At 47.0% G+C, this 19,873-nt stretch overlaps 1 protein-coding gene across 1 annotated transcript in view; it reads left to right on the top strand.

The window, feature by feature from the left end:
• The first annotated feature begins 18,173 nt into the window (after window positions 1–18,173).
• Window positions 18,174–19,873, top strand: part of MYD88 (MYD88 innate immune signal transduction adaptor) — a 55,310-nt gene continuing 53,610 nt past the window's right edge. Inside the window, exon 1 of the mRNA XM_078665260.1 lies at window positions 18,174–18,276. The gene's annotated coding sequence lies outside the window, so the exon portion shown is untranslated. The remainder of the gene's footprint in view (window positions 18,277–19,873) is intronic.

Raw genomic sequence — 19,873 nt, 5'->3', positions numbered from 1 at the left:
TCTGAACGCAGGATTGAACGACGCCGTTCTATTGAGTCCCTGAAAAACAGACCTTTAATTGATTTGGCTTCTTCACCTATTTTACTGGACACTATTATTATTACACCCCTTGATGATCCATTGTCATTGGACGAATTCCCATTATTGCTTAGAAGTACTCCACCCCCAACGGTCTCTACATCAATTGTTCCCTCACCCAAAGTTTTGCTTCCATCTGTATCTAGTCCGTCACCAAATGTGGCCAATGTACCCTGTCCTTTACCTAAGGAGCAGCCGAAAAGGCTAGGTAGACCATCTACCACCCCTAAAACCCTCGGCCCTCCACCCACTAAAAAGAGGAGGGGGTTAGGAGCTCCCCAAAGGAGCAAGCTCAGTCACACTGAGTTTGGCAAAACATCTAAACTTAAGACCCCTGGTGTATTTGCACCCAAAACCTCGGCACTGATTGATGCAGTGACTATAGCGGCACCAATCTCAGACCCTATCAACTTACATCTTGGTAATATCCGAGGGATCCAAGATGAGGCTGTTTCCATTCCAAACCTAGTGACTATTCCTCCCTCAGATACTGAGCGGAATACAGTTGAGCAGTTGCTTAGGTCCTTCATGCTCCCAATGTTGGATATCCTTAAAAGGGTTGAGCACCGACTAGGCAATTTGGAGGCTCTGCACAATGCCAAATTAAGTGCTCCTATCACCCCTTTAATCCCTACTCCTGTGTCCACAATTACATCACAGACCCCAATAGTTTCTGCTCCTACTACCCTGGCCCCAAATGACTCCAACAGTGGCAACAATAGAGTTGCTAAACCTTCCGCCAGTAACAAGCAGGGCACTGTAGACAAACCAATGACTTCTGCTAAGACAATCACTGTAAACAGTAAGTCTTTGAATAATATCCACCAGAAAAATTTGGTTTCTCAACAGGCCCAGGTTCCTGTTCAAGCAGCAACAAAAACTATGGCTCAGGCTCCAATAGATGCCCAGGCGGGAGACGCTACTTCTAGTACTAGGACTAAGTACTTGAGTAGGGGGAGGTTCACAAGGACCACTAATGGTACTCCACATGGCCCTAATGTAGAATTACCCCCAGAGTCGCTACCCTTTGTAGTTGTACTCACAGGTGTCCCCCCATTAGAAGCAGGCAAAAAGGAGGGCCATCCCCAACTTAAGAATAAGATTCTACATTGGTTAGGCCAAAATAGACCACTCCCATATTATATCGATGGGGAGATAGTCCATGTTAGACGCCTGCCCTGGCTGGGTACCAGGGAAAAAAACATTGAGGGTGATATAGTTGTTATAAATTTTAGGAACCCAGTAGCTGTTGGGGCTATATTAACAGGCCCTCCCATGAATTCGAATACTGCTATTGTCCCATACGACCTAACTTACTTTTACCCAAGGTCGTATGTGACTCCTGCTCTTTTCTCTGGTGGGGTTCCAGACCCCAATGGCACTAGGAACACTCACTTGCCTCTAAATAACAACTACATGCACCTCTTGCAGAGGCCTCCCCCCCCTAGGAACAACCTAGCGCGGAATACAGTCCCTGCTAATGGATGTAGTCAGCCTCGTGCGGGGCAAGAGTTTTTCCAGGGGAATAGAAATATGGATCATTTGATTCCTTTTACTCCACTGGAAACCTCGAATAGATATGGAGCCATTTCTGGTCTAGATGGCTGCGATTGACTTCCAGCTAAGGCAACCAAAGATTTTAGTGTTGATGGTGGGGGGCCATTGGAGGAGAACACCCAGAGTGGGTCAAGCTACCCATTTAAATTCTTCCAACGGGGTAGTTCCCCATCTAGCACAGATGATGATAACTACATTGTATCCAACCATGAGATCCCGATGATACAGACGAACATAGAAGTGGGTGATCCTAATGTGGGAACTGTTATACTTTCAAACAAGCCAGCTGATCAACTGCGTTCTAATAATAAGAATTTATTGTTGTTATCGTGGAATGTGGCGGGTTTGGTGGTAAAGCTAGAGAACATGGAGTGGTGTGATTATGTGGATAACCATGGTATCTGTATATTCCAAGAGACATGGGCCAGGACTACTCAGCATAGATTGGGTTTTGCAACTTATGCCGAGCCTGCAACAAAAGGTCCCAGGGGCAGACCATCTGGTGGATTGATCATATGGGTGGCTGTCCATCTTGGGTTCTCGGTTAAAAGAATCAACACCAATTCTTGCGATATTCTGTGTATTTTCCTAACCCGTAGAAACACACCCAAAATAGCGATCATTAATATTTACTTACGTCCAGTTTTGGGTGGTACGGTTTCTCATACTTTGGAGTCCCTGACTGCCCTATTAAACAGCTTCTCAACTGATACCAAGGTGATAATAGGGGGGGACTTAAATTGTCATTATGAACCGCTCGGGAGCGTCTCACAGTTAACATCAGATGAGGATGACGCCTGCCGGATTCCACCCCCAAATATCTACCCAGTAAAAAACTGGTCTCCCATGGCCATGCAGCTCACCGCATTGACGTATATATTCTCCTTTAGGGCCTGTAATGGCCGCTTTCCGGGGGATAGCCCAGGGAAGAGCACTTATAATGGAATGGGTCACTCATCAACAATAGATTATCTGTTGGTTAGCATGTCTGTATGGCACCTGATTCGTTGTTTCCACGTATCTGACCGCGTGGAAAGTGACCACAACCCCTTGGTAGCAGAACTGGATGTGCCAATCCACGACGGGGAGCATCAAGAGGTCGATATGGTCTCCAGTGCGATTAGGATCACACAGGGTGGCAAAAAAATTCGATGGTCTACTATCAAGTCGTCGCCAGATAACCTGGCATCACTGTATAAAAGCGTCATTCCCCAGCTCGAGCGTCTAAACACATTGTATGAAAACGCCTTTAATTCTGATAATGATGTTAAATGCTTAGCTATACATAAAGAATTAATGCTGACCTTAGCAGCTAGCTTCTCCAAACCGGTAAAACAAATCAACCGACAGGCACGTCCCACAAATCTCTGGTACAATCAGTCCTGTAGGCAGGCGAAGAGCACTCTAATTTCTGCCATCAAATCAGGCCATAGGGCTAACATTAGGGCTGCAAGGAACTTCTATAAGAACCTCCTTTCTCATGCAAAATCCGAATGGGAAACAGAGAAATGGAAGGCCATTAAACAAGCACTAATAACGAAAGACGCCCGAACTTTTTGGAACTTGGTCCACACTGGGAAGCCAGAAGGGAAGGCAAAGATTGATCCCAATATTGCCGAGGAAGCTTGGTGTGCATACTTTGGTGATCTTTATTCTAGCACCGCTTCCCCTCAAAATGCGTTACCCATAACGCCCTTGAGATTGGGCCTAGATTGCCCTTCCCCTCCCTTTACTAAGTTGGAAGTTACTCTTGCAGTCCAAGGGTTAAAATGTAATAAGGCCCCTGGGTTGGACAAGATCCCCGGTGATCTCTTCAGAGATGAGCCGAAGATCTGGGTCCCCTACTTGACCGTCATATTTAATGCCATTCTTGACGGTCAAGAGCCTCCAAGTACATGGCTGGGGGCCGAAATTATCCCGATTTATAAAAAGGGATCCCCGCTGGCCCCGTCAAATTATAGACCAATTAGTCTAATTGACGTTACCCAAAAAATTTACGCCAAACTGCTTTTGCAACGCTTGCAAGATTGGATTAGCGAGAATAACATCCTCTCCCACTTGCAAGCAGGGTTCCGTGCTAAAACATCGACCATCGACCAATTATTACGGCTCCAGGTCCTTTACTGGAAGCATGTGGTGATGGAAGGGGGGAGCCTCTACCTAACATTTGTGGACTTAAAATCCGCATTTGATATGGTGGACAGAAACCAACTTTGGAGCATATTAACAACAATGGGGATACCACCCTACTTATGTCTCCAATTCAAAAGACTCCATGAAGGAACTTATGCAAAGGTTCGCTATGGCAGAAATGGCCAGCTAACAAGAGATTTTCCCATTGAGAAGGGAGTTAGGCAGGGATGCGTATTGGCCCCTACGCTATTTTCCCTTTTTTTAAATGGCCTCGTTGATGACTTAACTACTGTACAAAACAGTGACGCTCCTAACTTAGCTGGTGGTAAATTTCCTGCACTCATGTTTGCGGACGACACCCTGCTGCTCTCAAAAACATCTATGGGGATGCAGCGGGTGTTAGATCAATTTACCAAATTCTGTAGGGACAGGAACTTGGTAATTAACATAGACAAAACAAAGTACATGGTTTTTAATGGCATTGCAACTAATTGCCCTTGTCCAACTATGGATGGACGAGCACTGGAAAGGGTAAATAACTTTACCTATCTAGGCCTGACCCTTAATGATAGAATGAGTTGGGAAACCCAAATGACTAAGGCCAATTTAACCCTTTCTCAGTCTATGGGGGGTATTCTTAAGGTTCAGAAATCCTGTGTTCACAAGCTAGTCAGCGTACCGCTGGAAATATATAAAGTACAAACCAGATCTTCTACCCTTTACGGGGCAGAACTCTGGGGTCATTGTCCAGCGAATGAGATTAGTATAACCGAGAATAAATTTATTAGACAGCTGTTCTCCTTACCCACTAATACCCCTTTAGTCCCACTAAGGCTGGATACAAATTTGAGGCCTATTGCAGAAGTAATCGCCTCACGCCCGCTCCTCTACTGGCGTAGATTGTGGAGTGTCCCGGAGCTCGAATGCTATAGAGAAGAACTAAAGATTGTGATGGCTCGCCCGGGTGTAGGGAGGATAAAGTGGTTATCTTTTATAAAGGGCCAGGCGTCCAAAATCGGCATGGAGAATCTCTGGTCTAACCCGGAGGACACATGTAAATCTATCTCAAAGAAAACCCTGGCTGAGACTATAAAATATTACAACCTTGAAGAGGTCCTTCGATCAGCCAGGCCTTCTAGTCTCACTGACAGCTTTTTGGATTTTAAGAATGTTTATAGTTTTGAGAAAGAATTAGATGTTATAGAACCTGTCTTAGCTAAAAAATTGTTCTTACAGTTCAGATATGGTACACTACCCCTCTATTCCTATTCTGATAAATGGAAATTGGGTTTAGCTCGCCCTTGTCCTGGTTGCAATGATCCAAATGAAACTACAATCCATGTGACCTTGTTCTGTCCTGCATATTCTGCCAGCAGGAAAAAATGGATTATACAGTTATGTAAGAATCTAGGACTTAGGAATTACGTAGACTATTTTAGAATTCTAAAAACTGATACCAATGCATTGATAGTTACTGCGATTGCAAAATTTTTGTTTTCGATGTGGTTAACTAGACGAAGACTGATCCGCTGTAGTAACCCGCCTTGTGGGCAGACTGCTTGTTTCAGTAATAACTAGTTTTTTATTGTGTTTTAAAAATCCTTTAGTTCTTGTATTTTACTGATTTAGTGTTTTTATTGATATATTATAAACCGCACGTTAACCGATTATTGCAAATATCCAAAATGATATGTAACTACGCATTGGTTGAGTTGTAAATGTTTTTTTCTTTATTGCAATGTACTTTTATGGTTCACTAACAAACCGAAATAAAGTAAAAATGATGATGATGATGAAATCGGGTTGCCCCCCCACACTAGATCGCATTAACGGACCTAACTGTTTCCTAAATCCGGTCAAATCTCTATCGTCTGGGCCGTGCGCTGGCGTGTCAGTATCTAGTGTTGATGAAGGATGGGTGACTGTAACAGGGGTAACAGGAGTTGCTGCAATCATATGTTGTGACAGAAGGGAAGGAGTAGAGGGTAAGTTAACTGGGGCGGTAGGTGTAACAGTTTCAGAGACAGATGCATCTGTTATGGGCTGTTGCTGCTGATGTGGAACAACAGGATATACCCGTTCTGGGGCATATGGTGGCGAGAGTTGGGTATCTAACAAGGTCTCCATTAAAGGATCACCATTTTCCTGAGCCATATAGGACGTATCATGTGCAACCGAAATCTCCTGTCTTCACGTTCTATTCCTGTCTAATGCTTGTCTTTATCGTAGGCTACAACATTTGTGTAAGGGCCGCATATTTCTTTTTCCGGTATCTTTCCCCATTTTTAATCGCCTGTTTGGCCTCCTTCTGCCAAGTACGAAGGGAGTCAAACATAGACAGTCTACTACGTCTTTTAAACAACTGTTCCTGAAGAAATCCTATCTTCTGTTCGTCAAAAAAGCCTGTCAAAGGCCACTGTAACTCTGCATTGTCCCTCGTATATTTGTGCACTAACGTACTAAACATAATAGGGTCAATGCCATGTTTAACATACATATCAAAATTAGGACTACCTTCAAGAGGTGCAGGCTGGGAGTCTTCCAACCGTGTATCTTTAGAACCACAATAACAGCACAAACTCCGAATCTTACTGAAACCAGGCATTGCAAAGAGAAACACAATTCTTATTTTACCTGGCAAATTATTTGCAAAGACTTTTCACCAAAACAGTCCTAGTCCTGAAACAAAACCCATTTATGGTGGTACCACATAAACTGGTACAAAAGGGGGTGGTGATGGACGGAGCAACCGAACCAATCAAACACTCGCACCCAGTCAACAGATCTGGGTTTAATCCATCACCGTTCTTTAGCCCACTCTGCCACCCCAGTTCAGACATGGCCAAATGCAAATCAGTCTGACCCTGTGCCTCATGGGAACAGTCCAGTACCGCATAAACTGAAACAGACTCACCTGGTATCAGGCGCACCAATAGACCTATTCTTCACTGCAGACTCTTCGGACCAAACAGTCAAATCACGGGTTCGCCGTTAAGGACTCCAGTCCTACAGGCCGCTGAGTGAGGCACCGTCCTGTAGGACAGAGGCAGCAGCTGCGAGAAATGTATCTCTTCGTGCAGGGATCCCTGAGGCGTCGGTCCGACCTGATGGTATCCTCGTCCTCCCCGCCGTTTATGGAAAATGGATGGGGCAAGCCGCGAAGGAGTCCCTGTTCAGGCGCCAACTGAAGGAAGTGACACAATTAGGGCCCCCGGGTCATCATTGACCACCTCTCAGTCTTCGATGCCAAATGAAGAGTCGGAGAAACAGTGGAGAATATACACCAACAATCATTTATTGTATACGCTCAGAGCAGGGCCCCGTCTGCATAGTCTCAAGAGAGTGTTACAGAGGGGACTGAGAAACTGTAAGCATAAAGATACATTATATGCATTGCATGGTCAACTAATAACACGCCCACAATGGAATTTTCCAAACAGATGTGGATGAACAGCGTAAAGACAAAACTTCTACTTTCCTATCTTGCACAGCTCAGAACACTTTCAAGGCCATTCTACCCTGGGTTGCGATCAAACTGCCAGACAGGTGGGAGAGGGCCTTTGCCAAGAGAAAGCTGTGCACTTGTACGCTAGTTACAGAAATGAAACGTAACAAGGGGTATTTCTCGGAATCAAACATGATTAGTTTCAAACATTACATAAAATGGCACAAGAGAGAGAAAATGGCATAGCGAATGCTAACTTATGCATGGCACTAAAGAGCATCAATGAAGATAATCTAACAGTTGAAACAAGAAATTCAGGGCGCAAGTATTGGAGAAGCCCATTTGGAATATAGAGAAGTTGAATAAAAAGTCTGACTTGGAGCGGATACATTCAGCTCTATGGCTCACAGATTAAAGAAAATATATGCTTGATGGTGGGAGCCGCGGATTTTCAAAACGTTGGATGATCGCAGATATTGGAAAGATTGCGTTAATAATAGGCCAAGCCCTGATGACGTCCTATATCCGGGACGAAACGCGTCGGCTGTTGGAAGTTTAAAAGAAAAAGAACGAATATATCAAGAATATATGAAACATTTTCTTTTGATCAATTATTGCATCTGTTGTGAAAAAATTGTGATTAAATATTACTACTGTTCTATCTAAAATTTATGTACTCCCAGCTTATTTTGGATTGTATTTTAGGCTAGTTTAGGGTTGGACGGTGCCCTTGTAGCTGGTAGCAGTAGAACTTAAAAGACTTTAACTAAACTATCCCCCAGAGTGCACCAAGGCATACCCTACGTCGTCCGCTTCTTTTGAATTAAGTATGCAAAGGGTAACGTGTTATGTACTACCAATTTTGAGTTAGGGAATAGTCCTCATGACACACTTGAGGCTTTGCTTCTTGTAAATCACTTCCCCTCGCATCCAGAACATTGCTGACAAATAATAGATTACACTTTGCCCATAGATAGATCGATAGTTAGATAGATAGATATATTGGGGCAGATTTATGTTGGGAATGCGCCACGTTTGCGTCACGCAACTGCGGTGTAAACGTGGCGCATCCCTACGACCCATTTACAACGTGACGCATCTAGGCAGATGCGTCACGTTGTAAAGCCCTGCGCCACTTGTGGGCATTCCGGCGCAGGGTGGGCGTTCCGGGGCAGGTGCGCCTCGCAAAAGTGGCTGAGTGAAATCTATAAGATTTCACTCAGTCACTTTCAGGCCAATGCTGCGTCAAAACCCTGCGCCTGCTTGAAGCAGGCGTAGGTCTTGACGCAGCATTGTAAAGATGGGGCACCCCCGAGCCTTGCTGGTGCTGCGTCGCGCTTGCGACGCAACTCCAGCAATGCGCCACCTTTATGGCACAGATGCGTCACGCATCTGTGCCGTTTTTGCCCCATGGTGCGCCGCATTGTAAATGCGGCGCGCCATGGGTGGCGGAGCAGCGGCGCAAAATAACTGGCGCATCCCTGGGGATGCGCCAGTTATCATAAATCTGCCCCATTGTGTTTACTCGTTTTCATTCATGCAATTGAAAAGCTTTCTATTAACTAATAGATACAGAAGCTAAAATGAAGCCAGTTAATTGGGGGGACCATGATATTTGGTCATTTAATGTCAGCTGTAGATGATGGATCCCCAAACAGTGTCATGTATGTGCATGTTTGTATTGTGCTGAGGGGATTACCAGGTATTAGTTCACGCAGCTCTCGGATGGATGTCACATGCGTTTTTTCTGAGTCCCCAGATAGACCATGCAGTCTGTGTTTTCTCCTTTGTACTGCCGGTCACCAGTGTATTCAACTGTGTAGCCTTGGACTGTGTTGTGTGTGTGCATGTAACTTGCATGATCGAGGTAACTATTAGCAGCGATACCAGGTGTCTCTTGGACCTCTTTCAAGTGCTCGCCGTCCTTTTTCCCAGCCCCCGCCCCAGGGGCGGCAATCTGAGGGATAGCCTCGGGCGCCACAAGCTCTAGCTACGCCTCTGCCCTCCAAGCCTTTGAAGTATTTGTGCTCAGGGGGCACTGACACCTGTCTAAATCAGTTCAGTGTCACCTTCTTCCTTTGATAGTGAGGGTCTGGCTCCTCAATCACTCAGCAGGAGATGGAGTAATTGTTTTATGGCCGCAGCCCAGGCCTCTTCACCTCCAGGGGCTACTCCTCCCTCCTACACTCCAGATGCAGGTCAGCCTGCTGCTGTCTCACCTACTCCTCCCCTGGGTCAAGACATTCCCCAGATTCTATCTCATTAAAATCCAGATAGTCAATCCACAGCCAGGGAGATACACACAGAATTGCCAGAACAAGAAAAACAGCCTCTTCTAAAAGCGTGGTTTCTAAACATGCAATTCAAAAACCACCTTCACAAAAAATATTTTATTAAATTGTGAGTTCAGGCACACTAAACTTCACCTCTCTATCTTAAGCCTTTGGGAAGATAGGCTGGAAACATATTACACAGCCTTCCCCATTCAGTCCTATGGGCAAGATGGCCTTTTAACAGTGAAAAACGAAATGGAGATTATTTCACTGTCAGGACATGGTACACACCTTAGTACATGTCCTACCTTTCATATGCACTGCACCCTGCCCAGGGGGTACCCTGGACCTACCATAGGGGTGTCTGATGGGCATAGAAAGGGAAGGGTAAGGGCAAGTGGGTGCATTTGTCAGACAAACATGGCAGTTTAACAAACTGCACGCAGGCACTGCAATGGCAGGCTTGAGTTCCCTCTTTAAGGCTACTGGTGTGGGTGGCACAAGTAGTGCTGCAGGCCCACTAGCAGCATTTGCATTACCAGCCCTGACACACATAGTGCACTTTACTAGGGACTTTACTAGTAAGGCAAACATAGCAATCAAGGACAACCAATTACCATCATACTTTATACAGGGAGCACTTGCACTTTGACACTGATCACAGTGGCAAAGTGTCCAAAGCATCTAAGGTGGCAACACCATGTCAGAAAAAAGGTCTGGGGGAAAGTAAAAAGTTTAGGGAACTTTAGCCAAAAAAGGGCCAAATCCAACACTCTGTTAACACAGCAAGGCAGGGGAAGAGTGGTTTGCCCCCTCTTAAGTGCGCAATGACTGGTCGGCCCTCTCGGGCCACCCAAACCAGTCATGCACAGTTTCCCCTTCTCCATGCAGGCTACATTAAAGCCTGCATGGAGAACATGCCCACCCCTCCAGCCCCTGGCTAAGTGGCGCTCAAACTATTCACAACGCTTGGAGCGTTGTGATTGGCTTAGGGGAGGGAGCCTGGCTGCCTGCTTCCTGTTCCTGGAGCGAAGACATGAGAGCAGGAGCAGAGACTCGGGATTCGGCGGAAAGAGAAGTTTTTTTTTTCATTATGCTCCCTCCAACGCGACCCCCCGCCCCCCCCCCCCCCCCTCCGGGAGCCATGCCGGCTGCAACTGGTGGTAATGCTCCTCTGCCATAGCATAGGAGCCGCCCCTGGGTTTTGATTACTTGTTAAGCACAGGAAGAGCAAGTGGTGGAGTTGCCTTTTGTAGGTGCGGCTCATGAGAAAAAAAAAAAGCTTATGAGCAGGCTGTTGGGAAAAGATTAGTCTCAATTCTAAAGACCGTGAAGAGAAAGAGTATATCTCAGATTAAAGAACATTATAGGTACGTGCCAACCCTCCTGATTCAGGCGTAAGACTATAGATTTGAAGGCTATGAAACTAAACACGTTACTATAGGTGCTTTTGTTTACTTGTGTAATTTTGACCAGGAAGCGGTATATTGTTAAAATGAAAACAAAGACAATTCACGCATTAGTAGTGTGAACTAAATATGTGTGCAGTTCTCTGCATTGCTTTGCTAAAGACTAAAAGAAGGTTATGGACACCGAAAGCGCGGCTTGAGATGTCAGACACTTGGGGATGGTTCTGGTTCCCCTTAACCGCAACATTAGAAATTATATAAAGTGAAACACTGAAAGGAAACCCAAAGTTTTCTAGTTATGTGCATTCATGTTTTGCCTTGCCCCAAACGCGTCTTCAAAGAATAACTGCTACATTTAACACATTAAAGTGCTGATTCTGTTATGGAAAGCGCTTCGTCCAACATTTGGTTTAGGTTAATTATAACAGAACAAAGCTGAAAAGATTTCTGTTGCAACATGGTGTCTATGTTTGTGTGCATTTCCACTTGAACCCAACTGTCTTACCCGGAATTACGTTGACTTATGTTTATTTTTTTTTCTTCATGTCATGGTATTGCCCGGTTACTCACCGGTAATATCCATTACTCCGAGTCCTGGTCTCCCCGTCCCATTCCTTACAAGTGAGCAGCTAGTCTGCTCCCCAGAAACCTAAAACCTAGCAGAGCTTTTCAGCACTTCCCCCAATATGGCACCACCAATCCGGTGAGGATAAAGGGGTAAGTGCGTCATAGAGCATCCTGAGAATACCACAGAAAACCCAGAACGAAAACAGACAATCACCCAAAGAAAACCCAAACCAGGGAAGGAAGGGCTCAGAAATGGGACGGGGAGACCAGGACTCGGAGTAATGGATATTACCGGTGAGTAACCGGGCATTACCTCCTCATCCTGTCTCCCCGTCCCATTCCTTACAAGTGAGCCCATACCCAAGCACACGGTGATTGTAAGAAAAAAACAGACCAAAAAGAGCGAGGAAATCAGGTCCATTTTAATCAAACAGAAAACAGCACATATCACAATCATGTACCGCAGACAGGACACGAGCCCCAAAGGCAGCAGAGGCCGCCATCCCCAACTGAAGTTGACAATGGGAAACGAAAGTATGGGGAGAAGCCCATGTGGCAGCATTGCAAATGTCCCTCAAGGAGGCCCCATTGAACATGGCCCCGGAGGACCGACCCTGAACAGAAGAAGGCAGAGGTCAGCGGGCAGAATCGTAACCAGAAACCACAGTGCCCCTGACCCAACAAGACAAGGTGGACAAAGAAGGCCGGAGCCCCAGCCCCGAGAGGCCATAGGTGACAAACAAGGAACCAACCTAACGGAAACCAGCCGCACGCTCCAAGTAGATGCAGAGAGCCCTCAGCACATCTAACGAATGGAGGAGCACCTCCACAGGAGAGGCAGGAGCCGGAAAAAACACCGGGAGAACAACAACCTCCTGACAGTGAAAAGAAGATACCACCTTAGGAAGAAAGAACAGACTCGGACGGAGAATGACCTTGACAGCGCAAAAGCGCAAAAAGGGGGGAGAAGCCATCAGAGCCCCAATATCACCAACCCTCCGCCCAGAAGTAACGGCCACCAGGAAAATAACCTTAGCAGAAAGGAATTTCAGGGCCACAGAGTCCAAAGGTTCGAAAGGAGGACCCGTCAAAGCCCGAAAAACCAAGGGAAGAACCCAAGGAGGCACAGGAGAACGAGAGACAGGACGCTGAATCAAGAAACTCCACAGAAGGCGAGCCACCAACGGGGAGACATAGGAAACAGAGGAACCCCGAAAAGCAAGAATGGCAGCCCATCGCGCCCGCAGGGAAGAAACCGCAAGCCCCAAGACGAAAACCATCCCGCAAGAAGTCCAACACCCTCACGGCCTCACAGGAGGCAGAAGAGAGACCCCTCCCAAGACACCAGGAGGAGAAATTCTTCCAGTGACGGGCATACGACCTCAAGGTGGAAGGACGCCGAGAAAGCTGAAGAGATAGAGCAACCTCCACCGAGCAACCCAGACCCAGCAAACTCAACCCCTCAAGTGCCAAACCCCCAGCCGGAGGCGTCGCAGGGAGGCAATCCTGAGAAGAGGAGCCCGCAGGGGGGAGGGAGACAGGGGAAACCTCCAATGAGGGCAAACAGAAAAGGGCAGCAGGAGGGGGAACCAAGACCGCCGAGACCATTCCGGAACCACCAGGAGAACCTCCGCCCGATCCAACCGAAACATCCGGAGGACCCTCGGAATTAAGGCAAACGGATGGAAGGCAAATAGCAGACCCCTCGACCATGGAGATGAGCATACCACAGAAGAGTCAACCAAACCGTCCACAACACATCCCAGTATGAGGACAGGAGGGACACGAAACAGGACCACCGACCCAGAGCCATGGAGGCACCCAGAACGGCACCCCAACCCAAGGCACCGGCATCCGTGGACAAAACAACCACAGACAGAGGGGGAAGGAGATCGAACCCCCGGGAAAGAGACCGAGGGGACAACCACCACAGGAGGGCAGCCCGAACCCCCGCGGCAACAGCAAAAAGAGCCTCGTAATCCAGAGAGGCAGGATCCCAGAGGGCCAGAACACGATGCAAGGGAGGAGATGCATAGTGGAAGCCAACTCCCCCGAACCCCACAACCAGAGCCGGGCAGACACCTGGGATCCGGACAGAACCCAGGAAAGGCGAAGGCACAAAGGTAACCTACGCACCTCGGAAAGGAACACCATCCCCAGATCCATGCGGAACAAAGCCCCCAGGAACCACAGAGACCAGGAGCGCATCAGAGAGGACAACTGAAGGAGGAGGAACCCATAGGACCTCAGAAGAGGACACACCAGGGCACAACCGACAGAGCCTGAGCAAAGGAAAAAAACAACCAATCGTCAAGACAGGGAAGAACCTGAAGGCCCAGAAAAAGAGAAAAACCACCAGAGGGGCCACAAAAAAAACCCATGGAGGTGAAGAAAGGCAGCACCCAGAATCTGAAGCGCCGGGAACCAACAGCAAACCGGAGAAACGTCCGATCCACAGGATGCATGGGGACGAGGAGAAAAACCTCCAGCAGGGCCAGGGACGTAAGGAAGCATCCCAGAAGCACCAGAGGCAGGATGGACAGCAAAGCCACCAACAGGAATGCACGTCAGGAAAAGAAAAGAACGAACCCCCAGAGACCCAAGACAGGGCACAGAGCAGGAAGGATCCGTCACGGAGACCAGGAAGAGGAACGAACAACAATCCTCGTCCCATTCCAAAGAAGGAACCAGCACGACAGCAAACTACTACAACAGAAGGCGCACACCTCCCAGCAAGGCCACGCCCGCAGAGGATCAGGGGGCCACCCAGAAGAGAACCCACGGACACAGGCCGCAAGGTCCAGGCAGCCGGAAACCGGCAACCACTGGGGCAGGCGAAAAACAAAAGCGCACCTCCAGCCGGGGTCCGACCACCCAGGAACCCCGAAAAGGGCCACCGAAACAGGACCGACGTCCGAGAGGACCCAGCCCTCCAAGAACGCATCCAGACACGACACCAGCAAAAGAAGAGCCGGGGCCGGGAACCATTACCAGGGACTGGACCAGGTAGACGGAAAAGGATGCAGCCCGACCTCAAAGAGGCAGAGCAGGAATGCACCACCGCCCCCACCACTCGAAGACCCACAGCGGCAGAGGGAAGGGCATCAAGGAGAAACCAATGTGACAGACTGCGGGAACAACAAAAGAAGCTAATGAAACCGCACCACCTGGGGACACATTCACAGCATCGGCAGGAATTGAACCCAGGCCCGAGAGGGCGGACACCACCAAAGGCACAAGACACACCTCAGAGCCATAGCTCCCTGGACCATGAGTAGGACAAAAACCCACAACAACTGGCACACCCAGGTAGACCCCCAACCAGGGTTCAACCAGGCCAAACATGACCTCAGAAACACCAGGAGTGAAACTCACAACAAGCGTTGCAAGAAAGTGCACGAACACCCATAGGTCACGTGGAGCAGAAAAACAGAGGGGAAACGCCACCAAACTCAATGGCAGCATCAGAACGACCACAGATGGATGAAAAGCAGAGTGGACCCGCCCGGTGTCGAACCCCTGACAAAGAGGCCGAGAACACAGGCTCCTGCAGAGGATGCATCAGGCCACCGAGCCACCAGACCCAGGAACTCCACATAGAAAGAGGCTCGAACCACCAGGCCACCGTTAAGGAAACAAACCAAAACAGGCGACATCAAGGAGTCACGGCCGCAGCCCTGCGACCAAGAGGACGAATACAGGACGCAGTAGTGGATGCAGCATATCATGTGCACAGCGCTCCGGAAGAGCAAGGAACGGCACAGGAGGAGCGAAGCAAACCAGTCAGAGAGCATCAGCCAACGGAACAAAGCGTCACATAAACACCCCTCACGGACCCCACCACAGCAGCAGAAGGGGCAGGCCAAACAAGAGGTCCACCAGGCACCACGGCTGGAGAGAGGGGAGGTGCTGGCGGCTGGGGAGGGGGAGGAGAAATGCGAGTAAGGCTGTGTGCGGGGAGAGAGAGGGGAGGTGCTGGCGGCTGGGGAGGGGGAGGAGAAATGCAAGCAAGGCTGTGTGCAGGGAGAGAGAGGGGAGGTGCTGGCGGCACCAAGCTGGGGAACAGATGGCGATGGCTGGAGATTTGATGCTGTGCACGCGCATTTTAACTCATTGCGCTTGCGCATTGAGCTAAAAGCGCACATGCACTGCATCAAATCGCCAGTATGGTTAAACTGTTTAAGCCCCTATAGTCTTGCTCCGCTCAATGTGCATGCGCATTGACAGGCGAGACCTAACAAGGGGAGGCAGGAATCCCAAAGGACGCTTCGTGCCGCAGGGACAGAACGGATGGCCCCCGCCCGCTGAAGCAGGGCGCGATGGGACCCCCGTGAGAGGAGCGGCCGCCAAAGCATGCCGTTACAAGAGGGCGAGGGGCAGGGAAAAGAACAGGCACAAACGGCCACTAAAGCAGGCCGTGAGAAGGCACCAAATAAAAAGGTACATTTCCCAGTCCCCACCCCAAACACAAGAAAAACAGCGGCCGCTACAGCAGGCTGCCAAAGAAAGAAAGAAAAAAGCAGAAGGTACACTTACCCGACTCGCAGCTCCGCTAGGCATGAAGGCAACTGACGAAGTCAGAAAAAAAATGAACAGGATGTTCTATGACGCACTTCCCCCTTTATACTCACCGGATTGGTGGCGCCATATTGGGGGAAGTGCTGAAAGCTCTGCTAGGTTTTAGGTTTCTGGGGAGCAGACTAGCTGCTCACTTGTAAGGAATGGGACGGGGAGACAGGACGAGGAGGTAATGTGAAGTGTCTGTTTTAAAACTCTGCCCCTCAGTCCACACCCATGGCTATTCTCCTTTCGTTACAGACGTAGGTGCTAGTTACATTTTTCAAGTACCTTTTGCTTTTTTAGTATTTTAGGGCTGTAGATTACTAATTGGACCAATAAAACTGTCTTGCATAATCTTCCGCATGCACATTCCTTAGTCTTGCCCTAGCTGGCTGTAACCTATGTGTGCTTCAGCCTCACTCTCCTGATGCTTGCCCGATGCGGAGGGTCAGTGACTACTGTCCAATCAGGTTACAAGGCCACTTTTTTTATTTCTGGTGCTTTACAGCAATTTTAAGATCCCCTTAGAGTTTATCGTTATTCAAATAGGTGTAATTTCTGATAATTATATGTTTCTCTGGTCTTCATGGCTTGATTTTGCTTGCGATAAAGTGTCACTCATAGTCGTTGAAATGTCACTCATAATTACACTTAAATTATGAAAATGTCACACATGGCAGATAAGGAAAAAACGTATATTTGCATTTCTCATATCCGATCCTGCATCAGCACACTTGGAAATTCCATCCAAGCCAATAGACCCGATTCAGGCTTCAGTAGAAGTCAATGAGAGAAATACATTCTCCAGAATTTTTATTTTTATTTCCTACTTCCTCTTTTAAAATGTTGGCATGTATAATAATTGGGCTATTACCCTCGCCACGGCACGCGAAGGAGTCATTTTTTAGAAAAAAATATTGTGGGCCCTTTATTAAGCTTTGCACCTGGCTCCCACCTGCTGCCGCTTCATGGTGATTTACGAGTGCAAAATGCTGTTTTTGCCACTATTCGCAAATCTTTAGTAAATATCAATTGTGAATCACAATTTGGTAATGCCAGTTAGGAGAGTCGCTAATTTACCGATTAGCAAATTTGTTTGCTAGCCAATATTTTGTGAGTCTGCCATTTGGGACCTTTAGTGCTTAGCAACAATTTGTTGTGGCAGTCACAAGCCAGCTTGCAAATTGCAAAACTTTAATGCCCCGAACCCTGATTGTCATGACAGACCTAGAGCTAGACAGTAACCCTTGATTTAAGAGTTTTGTGTAGTGTGAAAGAGAAGAGTCATTACATATGAGTTTGTGGGCGCTCATATTTCCCCGGTCCAGTTGAAACACATTCATTTGCATTTTGGGATTTGTAGTCCTGGTTATCCCAGTATATACTCATCACTGAAAAATCAGTCTTCGAAACAAAAACCTGGGAATGGTGAAATACTCATAAAGGACTTGGGAAATTTGAGAGTTCTATAGTTTGCTCTTCAAGATAGTTGTGCGGTAATAGAGCATTGTCAGACTGTCACCCACTAAAGTTTTTATCATTTGGAAGAAGCAAACAGGGAGATTTCACAGGAAGAAATAGGGGGACTTTAACTTCCCCTACCTAGCGTTGGACTGACGGCAGCTTTAAGGAGAAATCCCTATATAAGTTATAGAAACTTTTTTTTGCAAGAAAAAAGAGGGAGTCTCCCACGTCACTTTGGAGTATGTGATCGAATTCCTGCAACTAAATTAAGAACTGAAATGCACAGGTAACATTACAGGGCGATGACGCAAAGATATACACACGGCACCCTTTCTTTCTGGTGACGAAGTAAAAACATCAGCGGCGTTTCCAAGTCAGATATTAAGCAACAAAATATTTGATGTACTTCCTTGGCGGGTGGGGGGAGCCTGCCAGGAAACTAACTTCCTGTGTCGGGTCATTCCACTTTCGTATATTCGGGGTGGAGTTTTTAAGACAAACGAACTCCCAATTCGTTTCCCTGCAAACTGACAGCTGCCTACGAATTTCTTGAAAGATGTTTTAAATCTCACGAGAAATATTTACTCGCCTGCATTGAAAAACGGAGCGCTTGCGACTTGTTTTGTTAAAACGTCCTCACCCCGTCACCCCTATACTTCTCATATGGCTCAACCCGAAAAAAACAGAACTTTAGTTGCAGGATGTGTGCGGCTCTTCGCCTGGCTGTCAAGTTCGTAAAGCGCTTCCTGGTTCCAGCTCGAAATAGGCAGACTGTGACACCGCAGCTCAGGTACGGTCACTAAGAGGAAAATGTTATATACATTTCTAGTCGGAAGGCTGTAGGTTTTAAGAGAGCATTCGCTTTAAATAGATTTAATGTATTCATTGTATATGTCCTTTTTAGTAGGCTTGAATTGCCATGCTTTTATTATGCATCGTATTGTAGTTAGATTTATACAGAGCTTACTACCCCTGACGAGGCTTTTGTGTTTGTGAAACATTCTGGAAGGGCTCACTACTTTACCATGAGTCGGTGCAAATTCTACGGTAGTGCTTGCATTGGCCATTCTGGCTTCTTTCTTTAGTAGTACTTGGGTGCTTTCTTCGTGTTTTCCACTTTTTCGATAGCATGTTTAAAATAGAAGACGTTGTTATTTACCCCGTTACCAACCTTGTCCTAGAATATTGATGGCTCACGACTAGCCAATGCGCAGCAATGTTGTCGTTTGTTTTTTTTTTTTTGGTATGGTGTCGCAAGCCGCCAGGCAGGTTCAGTATTTTAGCTACAGCGTTTAGTGGTGCTTAACCAACAGAGCGTCAAGTTGTTTTGGAATGGTGGCGGGATAGCAGACAGCTGGGTCTTTTAAAATAAGCCAAAGTAATAATGAAGGTCCTTGAAAGTGTCGTTTACTGCTATTGAACTTTAAAATTGGCCAAATACTCTTTACTTTGTACATTCATAAAGTAGTTTCATAGCAGTGGAATTAAGTAGAAATGGACGACCAAATTCTGCGGCAAGAAATGGCAAATTATGTGGCACCATTATTTCGCGATTTTTGTTACAGAAGTTTACACTGTCAAGGGAAAAGATTCACTTTATTGTTACCATGTTAACGCCTGAATGCAGCAACTAACGATGCGTTGCTGTGTTTTTAGTCACTTTTGATCTGTTTGAAATTGTACTCAATGTTATTTGTTGTCGGAATCTGCAAATTATGCTGTGGGTGGTGGTGCATATGCAGTAAACCAACCCCCGCCTAATTGTGCAGAAAGTGTTGCGGCTGTAGAGTAGATCAGGTCGAATATCTCTGAGTGTAGATCGCACAGGCTTATTTCTTGGACACCATCGTGGGAGTCTGTCGGCAACAAGCCTCCTATGCCCGCTCCAGCTGAGGCTGTCATAAGCACATGGATGGCTGTTGGTAAATCACAAAAAAGTTTGCCTAAACAAGCAGTCCCTGAATATCTTAGAAAATGTAATGGATTATTTGACACTATTTTACAGGACTACTTGTATTTTAAGATAGGCAGGCGTGGAACTGTGTCTCTAACAATCTGCAAGCCAAGCAAGATTCAGGCTGTATGACTGGCTCTGGATTGGCCCTTGTCCCATAGGCACTTGCGAGCCAAAATAGAGCTATTTCTGCCCCTCCCTATTGCAATATTAAAAGATAAAAAGAAAATTGAAGTCACTTGACAGTTGATGGTTCAAAATCTAAAAAGGTGCGTTTTTGCTCTGTGTGAGCTGCAGTTCACAAGCTTCCCGTTGAGGACCCGTGGGGACTGAGTCGGTCCTGTTGATTTAATAATCAGTGTTAATGCTGTAATTGAGGTGGTGACCCTCTGCACTTTTCGTTCAGTGAAAGGAAAGGCGTGCCATTAACTTA

This window comes from Lissotriton helveticus, chromosome 10 (assembly GCF_964261635.1).
Source record: "Lissotriton helveticus chromosome 10, aLisHel1.1, whole genome shotgun sequence".
NCBI lineage: Eukaryota > Metazoa > Chordata > Amphibia > Caudata > Salamandridae > Lissotriton > Lissotriton helveticus.
The sequence above is the reverse complement of the archived record's forward strand: the minus strand, read 5'-3'. Positions and strand labels throughout refer to the sequence as shown.